The sequence below is a fragment of the Neopsephotus bourkii genome, unplaced genomic scaffold (assembly GCF_033783945.1).
Source record: "Neopsephotus bourkii isolate Nb327-2 ecotype Australia unplaced genomic scaffold, CSIRO-AGI_Nbou_v1 NB_1770, whole genome shotgun sequence".
NCBI classification, from domain to species: domain Eukaryota; kingdom Metazoa; phylum Chordata; class Aves; order Psittaciformes; family Psittacidae; genus Neopsephotus; species Neopsephotus bourkii.
In genome coordinates this window covers 54,103-67,103 of record NW_026902244.1, presented here as the reverse complement: position 1 = coordinate 67,103, position 13,001 = coordinate 54,103, and the positions used below count along the sequence as shown (strand labels likewise).

The following is a 13,001-nucleotide window of genomic DNA, read 5'->3' as shown; positions in this document are numbered from 1 at the left end:
CAAAGGGTAGACTTTTATATGCGGTTATTATTTGTATAGTTACGGTTTTATACTTCAGGTGTCATAAATTTGCATTGCATATGGCTTATAAATAACATTGTATAGCTGAAAAAGTTGTTACTCTGGTGATACTCAACTCTAAATATGATTTGACGTAGGGTTTTTTACGATTTAAAAAGCTATTCAGCTGAGAATCCTTGAAATGTCTCTGTACATGAACTATTGGAATTTTGCCATATCCCATTAAGATCAATGGGCTGATCTGTGCAAAGCAAGAATCCTACATCCCTTCTGGCACGTGGCAATGTGTATTGTGCCTTTGGATATGGAATTACACTCTCTAACAGATGCAAAAATATTACCACTGGAGAATGCACAATGACTAAAAAATCCTTCTGCAAAATTGCTCATGGAGCTTCATGCAGTTAAGGGGTGTGTTTTGTGTGTGTGTATTTATTAGCAAAACCCAACTTTTTGTTTGGTTCATTGTCCTGTAACAGTGTTTAATGGTGGTAGATACCACTGCTTTGGTGTCTGATGTGAGAAATACTGTAGTGACAACTATGCAAATGTGATTTTTAGGGGGTTTGGGTCATCTGGATGTTTTCTGGTATGCCATACCTTCCTAGGCAGGTGGCAGATTTCTTGTTTCTATAGGTCCATGTAAGTACCATGTAAGAGGTGCATCAGCTTGTCATGCAGTTGATAAATTTGGATGCATTGGGTGATTCTCCTGTGCACAGGGTGATACTTCACATCATAGAATCATGGCCCCATATATGCTCTTGGTCTGCAACAGTGCTGCAGTTCAGCCCAGCTCTGGTTGCGGGAGAAATTCTGTTTGCTGCAGTTTAAGAGTGTTCAGAGAAACAAACACCAAATGTAGGTGTTGGCAGTAGGAGAATCATTTGGGTGCATGTCCCAGCTGTTTGATTTGTATTACAGTAGCATCAGAGACCCTCCCTCTGAATTCAGGGCTTCTTCCTTTTGCCTGGCATTGTACAACAGCAGAAGGGTTTGATTGCTGCCCTGATGGCTCTGTTGGGCAGATAGATGAGAAACACAAAGGTCTGAAAAAAAGTGAGAGCAATGATTTTCATCATACAGGAATGTAATAGCAGGCTGAGAGGAATGTGATTTAAGAAGGTGCCATCGGAAGCTGGACTGTGCTTCCCAGACAGTGCCACAGACCTTTTGTATCCTATTTCAGAGCCTGGAGCAAGATAAACCTCTGCCAGAGCCTGAGTGGGGTACAGAAATACAGCGTTGCTTAGGAACTGGATTCCTCCTGGTTTCTCTTATTTGTTTGTCCTTGATAGCAGCACAAAAACCGGTGAGTGGGCTTGCAGAGGAGAACAATATTACAATTATTTGTGAGGCTTCTATTATCATCAGTGCTGCCATAGCAATAACACTTTCCATTACTATTATGTTTATTTTAATCCTTTTTCATAGATATTATGTATGGATGAGGTATTAAATATTATGACTCAAATCTGAGAACGTAGCTGAGTATATTACACTGAGGAGAGGTCTGTAATATGTCTGCTGAGGTCCTTAAATCTACCAGATCACAGGAAAAGAGGCTGGTGTTGTTGAGAACCAGGCCCAGAGAATCAAAATGGGAACAGGGTTCTGCTTTACAAGCCCTCTTAGAAGAAAAGAGGGAGTACTGCCTATAAGTGGTCTGCAATTTAAAGTTTATTTCTGGTTTTCTTCTGCACATTCCTATTTTGTCTGACGTTGGCCTCCTCATCCATCCAAGGGCTAAATACTAGTAAAGAACTTTTCTCCTTTATGACAGATATTTATGTGTATGTTCATTTATTCACTACTGATTTTCACAGGTTTTATGAAGCTTTAGGTGTACAGTGAGACAGCTACAAAACTCAAATCCCAGAACTTTCAGCATGTATTGTGACTAAGATTTGCATGATTTAACTCATGTAAAATTACTTGGGTAATGTTTGTGGGCTGATTGTATTTCTCAGTCTTTAACTGTGACCTAAATGCTTTTTTGTTGCTCCATTCCCAACTGTTGTAGAAAATAATTGATTACAGTCAGTTTTCTGTCATTCACATTGAAGTGCTGATTTTTTTTAAAAGCCCTAATGCATTTGAATTGCTTTTTCTGAAATAATAGCCTCAAAATTTTAAAGCTAATATTACCATGATCACTAGACCTTGGAAGTTTTCTATCCATTATCTTTATCATATCCAGCTTCTTGCCTGTCACTATGGCTCTGCTGTGGCTGTTAAACTGAGTATGTCATCCCTGGATACAGATCCAGCTTCCTCCTCCCTGTGAGTAGCTGATACCTGTACCCTAAGACCACTTTGTTCCTGCACGTTCCATCATAGGGTCCTCCTCTCTTTCCTTGCTCAGTGGTTTTAAAGATAAACCTCTCTGATATTATTTAGGATCTCAGCACCTGTTTTGATATGTTGTCATTTGAACTGGAACTGTTCTGTTACACACAGACTTTTGGCAGTCTCCTCTTTTGAACTGATTGTATCATTATGGTTACCTTCCTTTGCTGGATTTGACCTTAAGTCTCTTGTTCTATTTAAATGTGCTTCCTTCTGAAAGCAGGAAAGCTTTCTGGAGAAAAGCAGATGGTCCAAAGCCATCAATTCGCAGCCTTAGAGCCTGCAAAAAATTCCAGTTCTTTTGTTCATAGATCTCTGAAGATCTCTCTCAAATTATTTTGCCTGATAAAGTCATATGTGCAGTCAGATTTAAAGAATTTACTTACCTAATTTGAATAAATTGTGGAAAAGAGGGGGTTTTCCTTTCTTATTTTTACAGACCTCTTTAGAGATCAGTGCATACTACAGAAAGCTTTCAGAAAAGCTCATGCCATTTAAAGCTCATTTACCCACAGTTCTTTTGTCCCGACTCTGTTTGCAGTGTGCTTACTCGGTACTGCATGCAGTTACTGAGTTTTCCTTCTTATTTCTTGGTGTCACTCAGGTCAGTAGGTGCTGCCTAAAAAAAGACAGGATCGTGTGTGTGTCTTCCTTGCTGTGCTTCTTGGTCGTGCTTGGAAGTTTCCAGATGAGGCCTCTGGCCCCATCATGGGAATGGGCTTTTTGCATCTCCAGTGCAGCATGTTGCTCTGTAGAGACCTGGCTCAAGCAGGGAAGGGAACTGACGAAAAACTACTTTGAAGAGGCAGGCGAGAGGCATAGGGAAGCGTCCTGGTGGGAAGATCTTTTAGAAGAACAAGGCAGAGATAAGAGTAGCCAGTGAAAAAGGCAAAAGGCTCCCAGGGCTGGTTTCTGTAGTGGGTGTGAGCAACCCGGGGTGGCCATGGTGAAGCAAGCAAAGGCTTTATGTAGTTTTGCCTTAGATTAAGGAGAAAACAGCCAAGTCTATAAAACCCATGTGTTTTAAGTAGCTGTACAGCCCCCCACTGTTTGCAGCAGGAAACTAAATGTGTTGTGGGCAGAGCATAATAAAAGAAGAGGTGTTTGAAATTACATGGAGTCAAAAATGAATTAATTTCTCCAAATAAGTAGCATTAAAAGGGAAGAAGTAAATACTACTAGAGTGAATGGGGAAAGGGGTACTGCAGGTGAGAAAGAGTTGTTTCCAGGCAGCTGTGGATAATCTGTAGGACAAATGAAGAACAGACAGGTCTGGTATTCATAACTTGTGGGTCTGGGCTTACTGAGAGCAGAGATTTAAGTTATATTGGAAAACTTCCTTTACAACCGAGTAAGCAAAGATACCAGATAACTGGCGCTGATGTCCTTTGTTTCGTACACCTCATTTAAGAGGAAAATATTGCAACACTAGTAAGAGAGACTTTTAATACACTGTAGGTGAGAAGGATATGATATATCAAAGGGTAACGTAATAGGCATTCTGGAAGCAAGGTGCAAAAGATGGAGCTTTTATTACTGCAGTACACAGCATCGCTGAATTTGGTAAATATGAAATGTTTGTAAAAGAGTTAGCTGGGATGGACTTTGGTTTGCCTAAGGGGCTTGAGTTTGTGCTGTTTTCATTAGGCCCATCTCACAGTAGAAAAGGTTATTGCGAAAGGAAATGGCAAGAAGAAATAAAGCAGTTGCAGTTTGAGGAGCAAGCAGGAGCTGGAGAGGCTGCACCCGCTGATGGCACAGTGAAGCATTGCTGCGGTAGTAACATTGACCGGTCACACTCCATGGGAGAATAAAACCTTTAAATTTAGCTTTAAGGCCACTTCAAAGGCCTGACCTGCTCCTTTCTCAGTTTTACTTTAGTGAGAACAGCTGCAGATTTCAGATAATTGTCACAATAGTGAGAGTTGATGAGAGGTTACCTGGATAATTTGGGTTATTTCTCAATTCTGTCTCATGACTTTGAATTGGGGAGTATTTACTGTTTGATCCATTTCAGGTTTTTATTTGCAAATGTGACCTGTATTAAATTCTTTCACACATTAAATTCACTCTCTTGCAGTCTCTGTAAGACTGCTAATTCAGCTTGCCAAGGGCAAAAAAGTCTTCTCTAAAAAAACCCAAACAACCCAACTAAGTAGCACTTTCTTTTTTTAATAGACACGTTAGTGATTTGAGCTCTGTATAAATATATCAAAACTGGTATTTTATTAGGATCATTTTTAAATGTGAGAAAAATATGAACATTCAGAGTAATTTTTAGTAGATGTGCACAATTTTAAGGAGCACCAAATGACATGGTTTTCATTCTACATTTTTTTGGATGCTAATATGAAGGTTTTTAAAGAGTTACACATTGCTTTTTTTTTGTTTGTTCATTTCCAGGTTAGTTATATTCTTACTCAAGTTAAATTTTGAGGGTTTTTGTTCATAACCCATAAAAATATCTAACATAAAATACTTTGTATATATTAATATATATATAATATATATGCATATATAAATAAAAATAAATTACTTTGTAAAAGTTTGGCAGGTATTTAAAAAAGAATGGTAAGTTTGATGTAATGGCATCATATAGCAAGAGAAAGGAGCATGTTGTGGGGGGTATCATGAGTCTCACACACCCAGTACCCCTGACTCTGAAATCCTGGAGGTTGTCCTTGTGTCCGTCCCTAGGGTGCTTTCTCCAAAGGCCTCCAGGTGGAGCCATGCTCTCTGCCTGCACTGTGAAGCACATTTCTAACATCCTCTTACATTAGCAATAAAATAGAGCTCATAAGGACAGGAAGTCATTTTGGCTTCCATTACTTACACATTGATGACCTATTCACTCCTTGTCCTTACAAACTATATTTCAGTACAGTCACAATCACGACTCACACCCAAACTATGTGGTACCTCTCAAGTATCACAATTCTCAACACGTATCAGCTAAGATTGTAAGAAATAGCAGTTTTGTTTTACGGATGAGTAAGCAAAGGCAGAGGTTAGTAGAGGAGAGGACTAACAATGGGTATTTGTGGTTCCAGGTGTATCCTGTAAGTGATCCATTACATAGCCCCTCAGTGTCTTAAGTAATGTAACTCAGGATTTGCCTTTTGCATCCTTTTAACAGTTGCTGACTCTAAGCTTCAGAAATACCCTTTCTTTTCTTCAAAATAAGTCTTCAAGAGAATCTTGATCTTTACTATCAGTATTCTTGTATTCTGCCACTTGCTATATAGATTTATAATGAACCTGTTCTTGGAAAATTGTCAGCTTTCTCATGTCCTCCAGAATGATCTGGCACTGCAGGGGTGGCACCTTTGTCAGTAGAAAGTAGATAAACCTTCAAATGTGATGATAATGTCTCACCTAGCAAGACTGAAACTTTGCATCTCTTCTAAACGTAATTCATTGTTCTCTGCTTTCCTGGGCCGTGAGCAGTGAGACCGTTTGGCAGCTATTTGCTGTAGTAGTAAATTTGGAAATAATTCAACAAGCTTCTAGTTGGAAGCTAAGGCTTCTCAACTACCTGAGGCTTCTGCAGTCCTCTGGTGCTACAAATCAACATGACCTGGCAATGCCATGACACCAGCGTGCCAGGAAGCAGGGGTGCTCCACACTCTGTTGTGTGGGAAGATACATCATCCTCTGTAGATGCCTCTCTCCTTCAGTTGCAAACTAATTGTTTGGGGAATTGAGGGAGCCATAAATAAGAGAGATTAAATTCTGCTGTTGAGAGAGAAATTTGGCTTTAAAAAATCAGGAGTTCAAGAACGATCATGCATGTGTGCAAGATGGCTGTCTAATTCTGGAATTAATAATTATACTTTGGAGCTAATTTGAAGCCTGTGATTGCTTGTAAGCCCTGATCTAAGCTGCTGCAGTTGTTCTTTTGTGGTGGTTTCATTTTGGGCTGATAGGTGTTCCCATTATAACGGCCATCATATAATGTTGTTTCGACCATAACTGCTGTTCTTGATAATTTCTTGAAATTATTTTTGAACAGGTCTTTCTCTTGACATGTGTGCTCCTCAATTACCAAAGCATGGAGGGTATAAACACCTAGTGCATTTACAAGCGATTTAATGATTTTCTTAGTGTAAAATACTTACGTACTCTGCAAGCATGAGGAATTGGTGTTTCCTTGAGATGAATTTCCTTGTCAAATTCTTCATAATGATACTTATTCTGTGCTTCCGTCTTTTCTTTTTTTGTGTCCCCACTGTTTCACCAGGAGCACTGCATGACTGAGAATGGAAAGTGTTTTGAGGAGTCAGGATTCTTAGATAAATGACATCAGAATTAGTTTGGCCATTCCCTTTGAAGAAACAAAACACTATTAAATAGAAATTAAATCAATTTCTTGTACCTCAGCATGTACCTGAGAGCACAGGTGCTTGTATCCTTCAATGGTAAGAATTGTATATATGTGAGTGAGTACAGAAACAATTTCCTGTCCATTCTGTTTCTCAGCATGTAGCACTGACAGTCACCACCTGATTCCCAGGTTTGGAAATGTTTCTCAAGTTTACTTACTTAAGGGTGAAATTATGTAGTATGTATCTGGAATATTGATTATTGTACAAATTATTTTTTAAGTCCATGGCATTTTTTAGTCTCTTTGTAGATTTTTCACAAGGAGGAAAGCATTTCTACCTTCACACGGTGAAGGTTCAATCTTTGCTGGGCTGGCTACGTTATTTTTCAGTCTATCTGGGGGCCATTTATAGTACATATAGTGTTGTTCTGCATGTAGATGTTTCTTCATTGAGACACCTCATGAGATTGGTAGTGATAAAAAGCATTTGTCATCCAGTATATGTTCAGTGACCCATGTGAAATGAGTTTATATTTTGGGTAAAGCTTTTCAAAGCTGTGCTGCTAGAAAACGAATGTTTTCTCACTGTTTGCATTTATAGAAGCAGAAAAGATATTAAGATGTGGTTCAGCTAAAATTCTGAGTGCATCAAAGATTTGGAGCTGCAAATGTTACAGAAGTACTTTATTGCTAGAGTTTCGGTAAACTTAGTAGAAGATACTTGTGCGTTTCATGGTTCAGAATTTCACTTACCCATGCACTGGGCTCTTTATCCCAGAATTCAGTTCAGGGTGATCAAAGCCTTTGTAATTTCTTAGATAAAGTTGGTTTCAATCGCAGGTTTACAAGAAAACCCTTACACCAGTTTCAGGCTTTGTTACTACATTTTTTACAGGCTTTTGCTTATAGCCTCCATGCTTGGGTGCTTGATTGCTCCTGGAGTGGATATTGACTTTCTGCTGAGACAGATGTGGCAAGCTGATGTGTTTTGTTTAACATTAGTAACCTGCTCAGGCAGCCTGAGGTTCACATCCACCTTGGGAGGGGAAGGAAAGAACAGCAAAGCAAGATGCAAGGAAAAATATCCAGGAAAAAAAAGCGTTTGTAAAAACCAGTTCTTTTTCAATAAATTCAAATCTGTCACTGAATAATAGATAGATTTTGAAAAGTTTCTAAATAACTCCTTGCACTGAGGTCAAGGAAGAAAATAATCCCATTCACAGCTGAAGACCAATCGATAAGAAATCCAGATAGGTCGGTACTTTTTATAGTGGTTTTGTTTGGTGGCATTTGATGATGGTAAGATTCAGACCAGCTCAGTTTAGAAGCCTGTTTTCTGTATAGATACGTGAGACTTGCTTTCCATAGGCCATTCGTATCAAAGATAAATGCCTAAAGTTATATGGTTTTCTAAGTTGCACAAAGACAATGTTTTGGTTTGCTTTGCATGGCAACATACTCTGGAAAACCTGCTCAGAGTTTATTAATCCTGCTTTGAGGCCTGGCTTGCCTTTGCCAAACTATTTTCTGTTGCTGTTAGAGAAGTAATCTGCTGGTAAAGCTATTATGGTCCTGCTACCTTAGGGCTCACCATCTCACCAGCCTTCAGAGGTCTTTCACTGCCATGTGGAAAGATGCTGTCTTTGTCACTTACAGAACAGGCTTCATTTGGAAAAGTATTGTATTCTTTGCAAAGTACTATGTTATTTCTTGATGCCTCAGACTGTTTGTTTCTATGTTTTGCTTTGTTGTTTTGGGGTGTTGGGTTGTGGGTTTTTTTTTGGGGGGGGGGGGGGGAGGTGTTGTTTTTGGTTTTGTTTTTTCCATGCAGTAATTGGAAACTATTTGGAAGAAAAGAACATCTTCATTTTTCCTTTATCCCATTTGTAGGATACCCACCAAACTGGTATCTGTCATGCCTGGAGGTCCTTACTGTGTTAAAAACTCAGAGTAACTTGCAAATCTTTGAAAAAGAGTAGCTCAGTTTTCATGTCTTCCTCCTCCAACTCTCCCAGCTTTAATATCAGGTTATTAAAATTCAGTCATAGTAGTACTAAGTATGGTTCATTCCCTAAGCATTTAGATGAAGTGTTTTGAGCCTGCAGACCAAGTTAGATTAAATAATACTGCCATGTGTCAGTAATTTTTTGTCTTCCAGGATTGTATCCACAAAGATACTAGATTAGAAAATCAAGGCAGTCGCTAGGGTTTCTGGCATATCAATTTGGAGGTATTTTAACTCTGAACGATGTCAAAAAAATGAGCCTGAAATGATTCTCAGAGTTCCATTCTCATCAAATTAATTCCATTTGAGAAGCTGCATCTGTAGAGTTTCATTAGTGTTACTTCCAAACTCAGTTAACACCCCCCTTTCTGGTTCCTGACTGATGGAGTTATTGAATTCCTCACTGGATGAGGTTATCTGGAGCCCTGAGGATAAAATTCTGAGAGAGTTTATTACTGTGATAGAATTTGTATGGATTACTTACCATTGCAAGACTATTTCTTTGTTATTTATATATACAGTTATGACACCTATTATAAATGTACAAATAAGAACAGAATAATACAGGTCTCTTATGAAGGGATTTCAGTAGTCACTCTGCTAAAGCTGTGTCTTGAAGTAGTTCTGTTTCATTTAGCGACCTGACTAACGCGATGTTCCATATGCTGTTTGGCATTTTCACAGTCCTGAAGAAGGTGACTCTGAGACTTAGATGCAGTCTTTTTTGCATAAACTTTCTGCCTTTCCATCACCTTCATTGCATGATTTCTTCTCTTTTATGATTTTTGCTATAATACTAACATGTAGCAGGTAGATCAACTTGTGTAGAGAGCCTTAATTGCATATTAAGCTGCCTTCTTTGCTGAGCTGAGGGAACTCAATATAAGGCAAATTTGAATTAAAGTAGTTCTGGCCATGCACAGAATTCATTAGCTGTTTAAATTTTTTGTATTGTTAGATAAACTGATGTGGTTTTGAATGCTGATAAGGCTGTAGGCATAAATAATGGGAGGAAGAAAGAATGGTTTAACCTGTTCTCTGTCTTCTAAATGTGTCTGATTTCAGAGAGTTTGGATTAATATCTGTAAAGAGAAATGAGGATTTACCATCAATATACAAAACCAGAATGTTCTTTGCTCGGAAGAGACTGGTTAGGCACTGCTCTTAAGCTGTATCTAGTCTGGCCATAAAACTGACACCAGCGTGCTCCCTGTAACTGGGAACCTGCTGGAAGCTATATCCTGCTGCCTGTTAGAAAAACACAGCAGTCTTTCGGCATTAAAATAATCACAGCACTTCCAATAGCCAAACTCCTCTCCTACGTCACCTGAGTTACATTATATAATACTGATGTCTGTTTGGAAGCAGTAGAACAGTTTAATAACTCTAAGCTATATTTTGGTTTTTTTAGGTAGACACATGGGCACCATCTACTACGCTGCACCACCTCCTTATTGATCTGTGTTGCACTGCGTGAAATAGGCCAAGCTGTCATCAAAGGCACCTGGCCTGACTCCAGCAAGATGATGAATTGGTAGGTTAAATTTAATTGATGTGGTGTATTATTCTGAATTACTAAACTTGGCTGTATGTTACAGTGGAAGTGTACCTTTTATCTTTGTTTTCTGGGACTGAGGCTATAAAACTCTAGGCTACATCCTTTACTGGGGCTTACAGTACATTCCTGATACTATAGTGCTCTAATATCTTGCTGTATGTCACTGTCAGCTACAAGACTAATGCAAGAATTCATCTTGGCTGCATTGCCCTTAACATCCTTTGCACAAGGCAAAAATATTTACCAGACTGGAGATAGAAAGAGCAGTGGCTGAGTAATGTATGTGAAAAATGATCTATGAATGCAGACCTCGATTGACTGAAAATGAAATACTGTGATAAAAATCTCATTTTTGAAATATGTGATTGTGCCAAGGAGTGCATCGCCTGCTCTAGGGTTTTATAAAAGTTATACAGTTTAAGCTTTATTTTTTATATATTAACTGGAACATCAGGAAAAGTGTACTTATGTGTTTGAAAAAACAGTTATTGTAAGACTATTGCCAAATTACCCAGCTAGATTTCACTGTCTGCACTTCACAGCACTGTGTTTCCTATGTTGTTCTGGATTAGAAAAGCTTTTAAACAAGGGAGGGAAGTTGTCAAGAGATGGCAGATTTGAGGAAATTGGGAAGAAAAAAAAAAGGAAAACATTTGATTTGAGTTACTTCAAGCTCATATTGCTTGTAGTAAAAGATCTGCTTCTGAGACACTTGCACTTTAAGCTGGCAGTAAAACAGCTCATGGTAGTGAGAAATTGCTGTTCAGCTTTTGGATGTTCCTATTGTTATGCTGAAGGATGGGTACAGTTCAGGAAGCATCACACCAGATGTACCGATACTGATATCCATCCCAGCTCGCTTCCTTTGGACTAAGTGTAGGAAGGGCCAAATGTGCCTTTTCTTAAGATCCATCGAATTATCTAAAGACTAGAATGTGTGTAAACAGAGACCTGGTGTCAGTTTGATTTTCATCTGTCATTTGGACAGGTAGGGAAGCACCTTGAAGCAGCAGGAGAGCAGCATGAAAACAGGAGAAAACACAAAGCACGAGACAGGCTGGAGGACTTGCGCTGTGGCCTTTGAGGCGTGTGCAGAGCAGGCTGCTGCACCAGTGTGCAGGGAAGGTAAGATAAAGCTCTGCTCAAGGACAAGGGCTCCAGTGTGCATTTGACTGTTGTGATGTTCAGCATGGTGTCTCAGAAGGCTTAAATATGCAACAGCTTTTCTTATGCCTGTGCTCTCCTACCTGCTGTGCAGGCTCAGGGCACCACACATGACTCCAGCTGGGGACTTTCACTCTCTTAGATTTTTCTGATAGTCAGGTTTTGCTCAACAAGGTGTTATTTGACTCACATACAACCCATGGATCTACCCTGGAGCTACTAAGGGTTTGCAAGAGTTAGCAGTAAAGTGTGCAGCAAAGCGAGTTTGATGGGAGCTCAGGGCTGTCAAGGTTTAGGCCAGTGCTATGTGGCGTAAAGACAGCTTTGTGATTGTACACAACCATTTTGGTTGAACCTCTGGGAAGAATGCTTTGAATCCTAGCATGGTGTGGTAAGTTTTGGAAGGCTTGCAAATTCTAGTTGTGGGATGTGTGAGGGGACAAAAGCTTTGATCGCTGTGGGTGGTGTCTGGGGACCCTTGGTCCTTAAAAACAGTGTGTGTGAGAAGGCGAGTGGGCCTCATGCACTACTGGTTTAAAGAAGTTCAGACCCCTGGGATTTATTAATTTCTGTCAGATGTTTAGTGTTGCCTGAAGTATAATTATGGAAAAAATCCTCATCTATAAAGAGACCTCTTCCAAAGCACTGGACCCCTTTAGACCCAGGCTGCTGCAGTATAACCTGCCCCAGCCAGAGCAGCATCTGGGAGAAGGCAGTTCTTGCTCCTGAGAAAGGGGAGATTCGTTGTGAGTGACCTTTCAGCCCTTCGGATATTTCATAAATGTGCTCTCCTGAGGTGCTGTTATTTAACTACAGGCATCAGAACTTGTTCTCCTGCTAGCTCTGCAGCTCTTGTTCATTGACAGGTTAGAGCAATCGACACAATTCCTGCCGGGCTGCGGCTTTGGAAAGGTCATGTACGCCCCGGTGAAGCCTGTCGCTTGCCTTTTAAGAACAGTAGGAATTAGATCTTACCAGTAGCTGTGACCAACAAAGCTACAGGAGGTGTTTTGCAGCTTAATATTCTGTCACAGATTAGAGCTGCTGGGAAAACTTTTGAAGTAAAACAAGAAAGGAACAAAACAGTAAATAAAAAGCTCTCTAAGGCTGAAGTCTTTTAACAGTCCAGTCAGTACCGACTTTCTGGATAATGTGGTGTGGATTGCTATGGAGCTTTTCTGAAGGGAACATGTGCAGACTGCACTGAAACTCATCGAGTTACCAAGCCAACTTGTACTAATTCTGCAAGGAAATGATTTTATCTTTGTGGATCTCCTCAGTGGATGAGAAGAAACATTCTGTATTATGTGTTTGGGTGCTTAGTACAAATGTGGATTTGCACCAGAGTTCAGGGGTCACCTGGGGTGCTGTGTTGCCTACACTGCTGGAGCTGGGAGCACTGTGTGGTTGCACCAGCTGCCTGTGAAACACTTGTGGAAATGATGGCTTGCTCACAGCAGGGAGCTGGCTGTTGTTGAGAGGGGAGGGAGAAAGGGTGAGAACGGTAAAGAGTTATGAAATGTGACATTTTGAGATCACATATGTGCTGTGGTTGGCTGGACCAAGGATCTAGTATCAAC

General features: G+C 39.9%; 1 long non-coding RNA gene across 1 annotated transcript in view; it reads left to right on the top strand.

Moving 5' to 3' along the window:
* The window catches only part of LOC133226189 (uncharacterized), a 43,271-nt gene extending 31,895 nt beyond the window's left edge, over positions 1-11,376 (top strand). The window contains exons 2-3 of the long non-coding RNA XR_009729441.1: positions 10,111-10,237; positions 11,250-11,376. This is a non-coding gene — a long non-coding RNA (uncharacterized LOC133226189). The remainder of the gene's footprint in view (positions 1-10,110; positions 10,238-11,249) is intronic.
* The last annotated feature ends 1,625 nt before the right edge of the window (positions 11,377-13,001 follow it).